Consider the following 9,846-nt stretch of genomic DNA (forward strand, 5'->3'; position numbering starts at 1 on the left):
ATTGAGTCCGAATGGACCATGTTCAGCGTCTCCATTGCCGAAACTGCTGCATTGAGCTGCGCTGCAAGGTGTTGGTGCCTGCCGTGGTGGTAATCCCCGAACCAAATGGTGGACACCAGAGGTGAAGGGAGCCACCAGGCTGAAGAAGGAGTCCTATATGGCTTGGTTAGCCTGTGGGACTCCGGAGGCAGCCAACAGGTATCGACAGGCCAAGCGGAATGCGGCTCGGGCAGTGGCTGAAGCAAAAACTCGGGTGTGGGAGGAGTTCGGAGAGGCCATGGAAAAAGACTTTTGTTCTGCCTCGAAGAGATTCTGACAAACCGTCAGGCGTCTCAGGAGGGGAAAGCGGTGCTCTACCTGCACTGTTTATAATGCTGGCGGAGCGCTGCTGACGTCGACTGAGAGAATTGTCAGGCGGTGGAAGGAATACTTCGAGGACCTCCTTAATCCCACTGACACATCTTCCGAGGAGGAAGCAGAGTCTGGGGATGAGGGGAATGACCCGCCAATTTCCGGGGGCGAGGTCACTGAGGCAGTTAAACAACTCCTTGGTGGCAGAGCCCCTGGTGTTGATGAGGTCCGCCCCGAGTTCCTGAAGGCTCTGGACGTTGTAGGGCTGTCCTGGTTGACACGCCTCTGCAATGTTGCATGGAGATCAGGGGCAGTACCCGTGGACTGGCAGACTGGGGTGGTGGTCCCCATCTTTAAGAAGGGGGACCGGAGGGTGTGTTCCAACTACAGGGGGATCACACTCCTCAGCCTCCCTGGGAAAGTCTATGCCAGGGTGCTGGAAAGGAGAGTTCGTCCGTTAGTCGAACCTCGGATACAGGAGAAATAATGTGGTTTTCGTCCTGGTCGCGGAACACTGGACCAGCTCTTTATTTTCTCGAGGGTGCATGGGAGTTTGCCCAACCAGTCTACATGTGTTTTGTGGACTTGGAGAAGGCATTCAACCGTGTCCCTCGGGGTGTCCTGTGGGAGGTGTTGCGGGAGTATGGGCTGTCTGGCCCATTGCTACAGGCCATTCGATCCCTATACAACCGTTGCAAGAGCTTGGTTCGCATTGCCGGCAATAAGTTGGACTTGTTCCCAGTGGGTGATGGGCTCCGCCAGGGCTGCCCTTTGTCACCGGTTCTGTTCATAATTTTTATGGACAGGATTTCTAGGCGCAGCCAAGTGGCGGAGGGCTTTCGCTTTGGTGGCCTCAGAATCTCGTCTCTGCTTTTTGCGGATGATGTGGTTCTGTTGATTTCATCGGGTGGGGGCCTCCAGCTCGCACTGGAGCGGTTCGCAGCCGAGTGTGAAGCAGCAGGAATGAGGATCAGCACCTCCAAATCTGAGGCCATGGTTCTCAGCTGGAAAAGAGTGGAGTGCCCACTCCGGGTCGGGGATGAGTTCCTAAACCAAGTGGAGGAGTTCAAGTATCTTGGTGTCTTGTTCACGAGTGATGGGAGAAGGGAGCCGGAGATCGACAGACGGATTGGGGCTGCAGCTGCAGTAATGTGGATGCTGCACCAGTCCGTCGTGGTGAAGAGGGAGCTGAGTGTAAAAGCGAAGCTCTCAATTTACCGGTCGATCTACGTCCCTACCCTCACCTATGGCCACGAGCTGGTGGGTAGTGACCGAAAGAACGAGATCGCGGATACAAGCTGCAGAAATGAGGTTCCTCCGAAGGGTGGCTGGCCTCTCCCTTAGAGATAGGGTGAGAAGTTCGGCCATCTGGGAGGGGCTCAGAGTAGAGCCGCTGCTGCTTCACATCGAAAGGAGCCAGTTGAGGTGGTTTGGGGCTTCTGACAAGGATGCCCCTGGGCGCCTCCTGGGTGAGGTGTTCCAGGCATGTCCCACCGGGAGGAGGCCCCGGGGCAGACCCAGGACACACTGGAGAGATTATATCTCTCAGCTGGCCTGGGAACGCCTTGGTATTCCCCCGGATAAGCTGGAGGAGGTGGCTGGGAGAGGGAGGTCTGGGGCTCTTTGCTTAGGCTGCTGCCCCCGTGACCCGGCCTCGGATAAAGCGGATGAAGATGGATGGATGGATGGATGGAAGTTTAAAAAAATACCATTGCACAGTGTACGTACGTACATTAATTAACGTAAATGTAAGTTTAGTTTTAATGTTTAGAATTAAATTCCATAACGTTATTTACATGTACATGTACGTATGTATGCATGCGTATGCTTTCTTCAGCCTCCACCACCTCTACCACCTCCTCCTCCACCAAGAACTTCGTCTTCAGCCAGCATCGCCTCACTCAAAAGGCGATGGAAAAAGGTGCTTCCATTTACGAAAATTTTGACTTACAAAAGACCCTCTGGAACGAATTAATTTTGTAAGTTGGGGTTCCAATGTAAAGGCATCGGATAGATAACAAAGCTCCCTGTCTCCATGCAACAGGTATTACGTTATTAGCGAACAGGTTAATGAGGTTACCTCCTTATTCATAAAAAAAAAAATAAAAAAAAAATGGAATTACAGGAAAAGTTGGCTCAGGTCTTCAGTTGCAAGCTACAGGGACGAAACTCTCTCGACCTGTTCCTCTAGGGCTTGTCGTACTTGGTCCAGTTTTGAGTCGAGGTCGTTAAATGAGGATTTAAATTCAGACGCCAACTCATCTCGGTGCTGCTGGAACAGCGTGGTGATAGCTTTCAGCGTTAAGCTAGTTTCCTTCTTTATGTTCGGATCGCATGCTGACTGAAAGTCCAATAGTGGCGTTTTATATGAACCTAAATGGGCATAAGTAATATACAGGGAGGGCCATTTATATGGATACACCGTAATAACATGGGAGTGGTTGGTTATAATAAAGTCCTGTTTGTGGCACATTAGTATATGTGAGGAGGCAAACTCCTCAAGATGGGTGGTGACCATGGTGGCCATTTAGAAGTCGGCCATCTTGGATACAACTTTTGTTTTTTCAATAGGAAGAGGGCCATGTGACACATCAAACTTATTGGTAATGTCACAAGAAAAACAATGGGTGTGCTTGGTTTCAACGTAACTTTATTCTTTCATGAGTTATTTACAAGTTTCTCTTTGTTCACAGCCATTGACATGTCGAAGAGGTTAACACGTGAGGAGCCGATCGAAATTTTGTTGATATCTGGTGAACGCAGTAACCGGGTCATTGCAGCAGATTTCAATGCAAGACATCCTACGAGCCCACCCATCTCCCATGCTACAGTTAGCAAACTGCTTGCTAGGTTTCGTGAAACTGGTTCAGTGTTGGATTTGCCAAAATGTGGACGCAAGAAAACTGTCACTAATGAAGAAACATCAGTGGCTGTCCTAGCTTCATTCAGCAAGAGCCCACAGCGTAGCACTCGCCGCATGTCACTGGAGACTGGCATTAGTCGAACATTCCTTTGGCGGATATTAGCTACTCGCAAATGGCACCCATACAAACTCCAGCTACTGCAGCATCTCAACAAGGATGACCCAGATCGGCGCACAGAATTTGCAGAATGGGCAAAACAAAAATTGGAACAGGACCCTCAGTTCACGCAGAAGATTTTGTTCAGTGATGAGGCAAACTTTTATGTGAATGGTGAAGTTAACAAACAAAACCACCGCTATTGGTCTGACACTAACCCAGATTGGATGGATCCCTCCAAGACTGCTGGAACAACAAAAGTGATGGTTGGTGTGGTATATGGGGTACAACGATAGTGGGTCCATTCTTCATCAATGGAGAATATATAAATATATTTTGAAATGTATTTTAGCGCATATATTTTTTGGCCATTTTTTGTATATTTTGAAATATATTTCCAAAAAAAAAAAAAAAAAAAAAAAAAAAAAAAAATATATATATATATATATATATATATGTATATTTATTTTTTATTTTTTTATTGTTTGATTTCTTTTGTTCTTCCCAACATTACAATTAACATCCACAATAGGTTCACAGCTACACGTGCAAATAAAAACAGTAGAAAGATGAAGATGAAAATCCCACAAACATTTTTTCTGTTCTCATTTTGTTCAGCCACCAGATTTCACAAACCCCACACCATCTCATTGTTTATAGAACCATCACTTGTAAATATGCTTTCCTTCAGGAAATAAAGACAAAAAATGATCTGCATGAAAATTTTTGGAAACCTGGCACCTAATTAGGACCTGACTCTTCTGTCACCTACCAGTAACAGGCTTCACACGATAAGGTGGAATGTGCGTCGAGTTCAAGCTACCAAGGTGAAGCCGTGAACAAGATGAGAACCTTCATCAACTTAACAACATTTCAACATATTGGTTGTTGGTCCTACCTTCCAGGCAGTCGGTCATTTGCTGCTATACACAAGTTTTACAAAAATGTCTTGTTCAGTGTTCAGTTTTTCCTTTGAGTACATTTTGTTATTTTCACTAGCAATAATTGCTATCCCAATTGACATCGAAGTGAATAATGGACGTACCTCGCCAACTAAACTAGGTAGTATTAGCTGATAACTTCCCATCTCCACTGTTGGGTTTCAATCATGTATTAAAAATAAAATAAAACAAGATGGCAACAATGACAAATGCCAAACTCAAGGCCCAAACTCAATGGGGAGGGGTGACTGTGAAGATTTTATTCAAATTTAGTCATTCCTGTCATTTCACCTTTAAATGGCCATAGCCTAAAAGCTCCAAATTTGCATTCAGACTGGGTTAGACAATAATGTATGTGAAGGACTTTGTGTACCAGTTAACCTTATGAAGCCTAATAAGATGCTGATGTTTTCCCTGGCTTGACAGCTTCTAGTTGGTCACCCTGGGTTAATGTTCGAACAGCACAGTGCCTACAGTACTACTGAAATAGACAACAACGCAAACTGAAAAATTTCACCTTTCCAAACAAACAAACAAACAAAAAAAAAAATAGTAAACTGCTCCATACCCTGCAACACCATTATTTCCCAGAACACCATTCTTTAAAAACACAGCCTAATGGTTATTTTGTCCATGGTGACATTTTGACATTTAGGCAGCCACAGACAACCCAATATTTGTACACCAAAAAAATTCAGTTACATAAAAAGCTAAATATTACAATGCTTGAGAAAACGAGGTAAAAAAAAAAGCCCTACATGGTTTAGTGTATATAAAGATGCATGTTCACACTTTGGATTTGAAATGCCTAGTATGCTGTAGTACAGGACTGGAGAAGGGTTTGTATGGAAAGAGCTTCACTATGCTAGTATTCCTCCACAGTGGATTAAAAGAAGTCATCAACAAATACTGTAAGGAATAACGTGTGTTCCTTTATGTTCAAAATGATATATCAATAAAATGTTAGAACACAGAGATTATGCATTTACAAAGTTTTTGCCCAGTGGCTGGGAACAGTCTGATTCCTCTTTCAGGGGTGGGCAGGGGTGTCTTAACTCTTCAGATGATTTGGACAGGAGCAAGTAGGAACAACACGAGCTAGAAAACCACTGCCCATGGGTGATGCTGTAATCACCTTGGAAACCGATATGGAGCAGCATGGGAGGATCATGATATTGTCTCACTGCGTTTTTCAGTTTCTTCCTGAGTGTTTGCTCTTCTAGGCTGACCATCTTCCTCACAGTGGTGTCCTTCTACATCATCAAGAAGATTGGCTGTAGAGTTGGCTGTGCCCAATGAATGATGCTTCAGGAGTGTCCTCCTTTTTGACTTTCTTCTCTTTGTCTTTTCTGAAAATGTTCTGGCAATTTCAAACAGCTTCTTTCTTGTTGATTTGCCCATGTGTTTGAGTTTGTCTCTGAACGCATCATCTGAGATGGCCTCCATGGACGCTCCAGAGTACTGGTCTCCTGTGGAATTCTCCAAGCTAGTTGAATGATTGGACTTTGATTTCTTTGACTCATACTTCAAGCGATCTTTCTCTAAGGCAATGAGAAACTCGTGGTTGCATTGTAGCTCTCTCATAAACTCCTCGTTCTGCAGGAACAGCGCAATACGCTCATCTTCCAGATACTGTTTCAGTTTCTTGTCTTGCTCTGTAGCTGCTGTTGTTAAGCCAGGACCTCCAGTGGCTCCGGCAGCAGACCCAGAACCAGACTGCACTGTCCACTGACTTAATGAAGAAACTGACGAGGAGGACGGTGACAGCTGAGACAGACTGTTCTGAGAGCTCTTAATGTTGTCTAACTGCTGTGGAAGAATCCGTAGAAAATCATCAGGGAGATTTCCAAGCAATGGAGGGTTCCAGTTACGGTAGCTTCTGACCTGCTGGTGAGCTGAAGGAGGCTGGGCTTTAGATCGTGGAGATAGTGTTGGTGGGGCTTCTAGGTATTTCCTATCATAAATGTGCATGTCATATGTTGGTGGAGAGTAAACTGGAGGTGCCTCCTCATCTGAACTGTCAGGCTCCAGAGTTCGCCCCAATATCTCTGGTGGGATGCTGTCATCCGAGTCCGAGCTGTCATCTGAGCCTTGTCCGTCAATGCTCATTTGCAGCAGCTGGTCGATGGTAGCATCCACAGCTCCATTGTTAGATCGCAGCACACACTCACCTCATAGTCCATAGAGGGGAACATGGTCTTGAAGTCCTCCATGGCCTGGTTGAACTCCAGGCGTCTGACCTGTCGGCTTGGCCTGCTATTGTTAAGCTGCCCCTGTCCACTGCCACCCCCACCTACATTTCCGCTGCTTCTGGAGCCTCCATTGCTGCTACTGCGTTTAAACAAGCTAGTCATCCTCACGCCCTGGCTACCTCAGGCGCTGCCAACCTACTGACAGGGTGGCTCTTCTGTTACCAGCACAAGCACTTTGGCCCCTTTGGTTTTACTTGCTTTAACTACTTTCTCGGTCAGTCTCTCATTCTAACACAAATTGCATTTTGATTGGAGTTTAGAAAAACAAGAATTTTCCCAACCTAGTTCTATTCATTATTGGACTGCATTACACATGATTAAGTGTATAATAGAATGTCTAGGAACTTAGACAAATAGTGACAAAAACTAAATGTTCAAAATCCTCAAGTCTTGAAATCCATGAAGTAAAAGGCCTAACTACATGACAGCCGCCACCTTTTCTTGTTTACAGTGGTGATAGTATGATACTCCATGGACTATGATGTCACAGGTGTCATTGTGATCTGCAGCGAGCAAGGAGCAGCTGCAAGAGAGCAGAGACCCCGATGTCCGGTTAAACAGACATGTTAGGTATTTTAGTACCACGGTTAGCATTTACAGGATATTGTTTTATACAGGAAAACTGTTACTCAATAAGGCCCAACTACTAGTTGTTTTTCTCTTTCTCTGTGACCCAAGAATCAATGTGTAGGACTCACAAGCTGGTACCCAAGGTCAAAAACACCACAGAGATGAGACCACTTCCTTACTCCCATCCTCCCTTTTTTCTTTATCTCCTGGAAAAGGCTCGTTAAAGGCTAGGTGGTTTGTTTCAGAATTCACTAATGAAAGAACTCTGTATTTTATGTCTAGGAGTGTATTTTGCTGGGATGATCATAAATTGTAGCTGAACTGATAAACTACACAAGGGATACTTTGCTCAGAAGGCAGGAAGACGTTTCCTTATTTGGTCTGTACCGGTTTGAACTGGGAAAGCTGACACACGAACCTTTTTTTTCATCTATATAAACTGCTGTGTATCAAATAAACCTTTGAGTTGATTTGGGAAGGCAACCTGAAGCAGTCTGTGTTTCCTTGTTCTCCCAAGCTGCTCCCGGCGCTGTAACTAACCCAGCTGAACGGCATACTTGAGTGTTACTTTAAATAATTAGGAATCTTAGAAGGAAAGGACAAAACTCTGCTTATCGCTCACGCCACGGAGGAAACCCGGGAAGGCAAATTTCCTTCAATTTTGGTGTCAGAAGTGGGATCCCTGACAGAAGGTAAATATGTGTCTTTCATATTTATATAAAGACCTATTATACCTCTCTCAGTGATTGATCCATAAAGAAACGGGATATGCTGACGAAGTTTCACTTAGTGATCCAGAGAGATACACTGACGACTTCCTCAGTCCCCGAATAAAGTAAATTAACCCTTGTGTGGTGTTGGTGGACACAGGAAGTTGCCTGTTGTCTTGAATATTTTAATTTTGTTTAAAAAAATAATAATAATTAATTGTTTAATTAAACGTACGTTAAAAAGTGAGAAGTTGCTCACTTAGAAAAGTGACACAGAAAGTTGCCTGTTGTCTTAAAATACTTCTCGTTAAGTGAGAAGTTGCTCACCAAAGAGTGACACAGGGAGTTGCCTGTTATCTTGAAACGTACGTTAAGAAGTGAGAAGTTGCTCACTCACAGAAAGCTAGTAAATAATTAAATTTAATTTTGTTAAAAAAAAAAAAAAAAAACGAAAGAAAACTGAAAACGGGTCTCACAGACCCGATTACCATACAAGGGTTAAAAGCAGTAAATTAAAAGCAGAAAGACACAGGAAGTTGCCTGTTGTTTTACGAGAAGTTGCTCGTTAAGCGAGAAGTTGCTCGCTAAGTGAGAGTTGCTCACACAAACAAAAAATTGCTAGCAATAAATTTAAAGTGACCTCAGCTGTGCCGCAGCGAAAATACTAACCTAAATCCTCCTAGCGTGTAAACCCCTCTGGAAATCACTGAACATGGGTCAGAATAATTCAAAGACCACAGACAGGTCCGATAAAAAATCTAAAGTACCTGTAAAACCAAAAATTAATAAAATACAAAATAAAGTCTCAAATAACGGCTCAGTATAACTCCCATTTCCGGTTACGTGTAACCTACGTCCGCGAATCGGTGAAGACGTCCATGATCACGTATCCAGAACATGCGGGAGTGCTTATGTGACTGACTTTGTTTACAACTTAAGAAGTTCAATGCATTCTAATTTCTTTTCGGAGCCTTATCCCGAACGATTATCGCCAGAAAACAGGTCAGTAGAAATGTTGAATATCATTTGTGATAAGAAAAGTAGTCTGCTTAAAAAGTCCTGTAGAAAATATATGATAGAATGCCGCGACGTGATGCATCAAATGTTACCGCTATGGACAAAAGGAGGGTAAATAATGACAAAGTCGCCGATTTCTTTAAGAATCTAAAGAAATTCCTGCTAACAATGTCCAGAGACAAAATTGACTTAAATGCAGTAACTATGTGTAAACAGAAGCCTGATGAATCCATCCTAGTATTCATAAAACGCTTTATGCACTGTTGGACAAGCTAGAGGTGCAAATTTAGCTCAGTTTTCCAGCAGCCGCAGACACCCAAAGCAAAAATGAATTTGTGTATTTCATTTAACATAAAGGGTGAAATGTTTGCTGACACTGATAACAGCTTATGTTTTCTCTGCCCTATGTACCGACATGATGGAGAAGGAACATCCTCTGTGTCAGCTGGACCCTCAGCAGAGAATGAACTCAACATCCTTTTTGTCCGGTACTCTATGTCACACACTGTGCCAAAAAAACGTGTACAGACGCCACTAACAGGTAATCCCATGACTGGGAGCCACACTTTTGTTTCTCTCACACTGTTCAACAACATGATAACTGCTCACACAAGTGAAGGTCAAACAGTGATTTTGTCACATAACTCAGACATAGGTTATGATATAACTACACCATGTCGTCACATAGATCTAACCTACCCTATCCACTGTACTATTTCTGCAGTTACATTGCCAGCTGAATACCAGAATATGACATTATGGTCAAAAAGTGAGAATGATATAGGATTTATTGACTGCATACCTTATCACGCACAGCTAAAAAACAAAAAGCGAGTATATGTCAGGCAATGTCCCCTTTCCACGGAAAAAGCCGCAGCTCTAGATGTCATCATAGGAGATTTATTGACTACAGGAGCAATAAAGCCCACACTCCTGTCAATCCTGTGCCAAAGCCTAACAAACCTGGCGTATGGCGTTTCATACA

General features: G+C 43.9%; 1 pseudogene; it reads right to left on the reverse strand.

The window, feature by feature from the left end:
- Positions 1 to 5,045: 5,045 nt before the first annotated feature.
- LOC146576929 (CUE domain-containing protein 1 pseudogene) lies at positions 5,046 to 6,666 on the reverse strand (annotated as a pseudogene).
- Between the last annotated feature and the right edge of the window lie 3,180 nt (positions 6,667 to 9,846).

Source organism: Mchenga conophoros, linkage group LG3 (assembly GCF_057382185.1).
Source record: "Mchenga conophoros isolate Kocher_MC1m ecotype Shallow Benthic linkage group LG3, M_conophoros_male_GT1.1, whole genome shotgun sequence".
NCBI lineage: Eukaryota > Metazoa > Chordata > Actinopteri > Cichliformes > Cichlidae > Mchenga > Mchenga conophoros.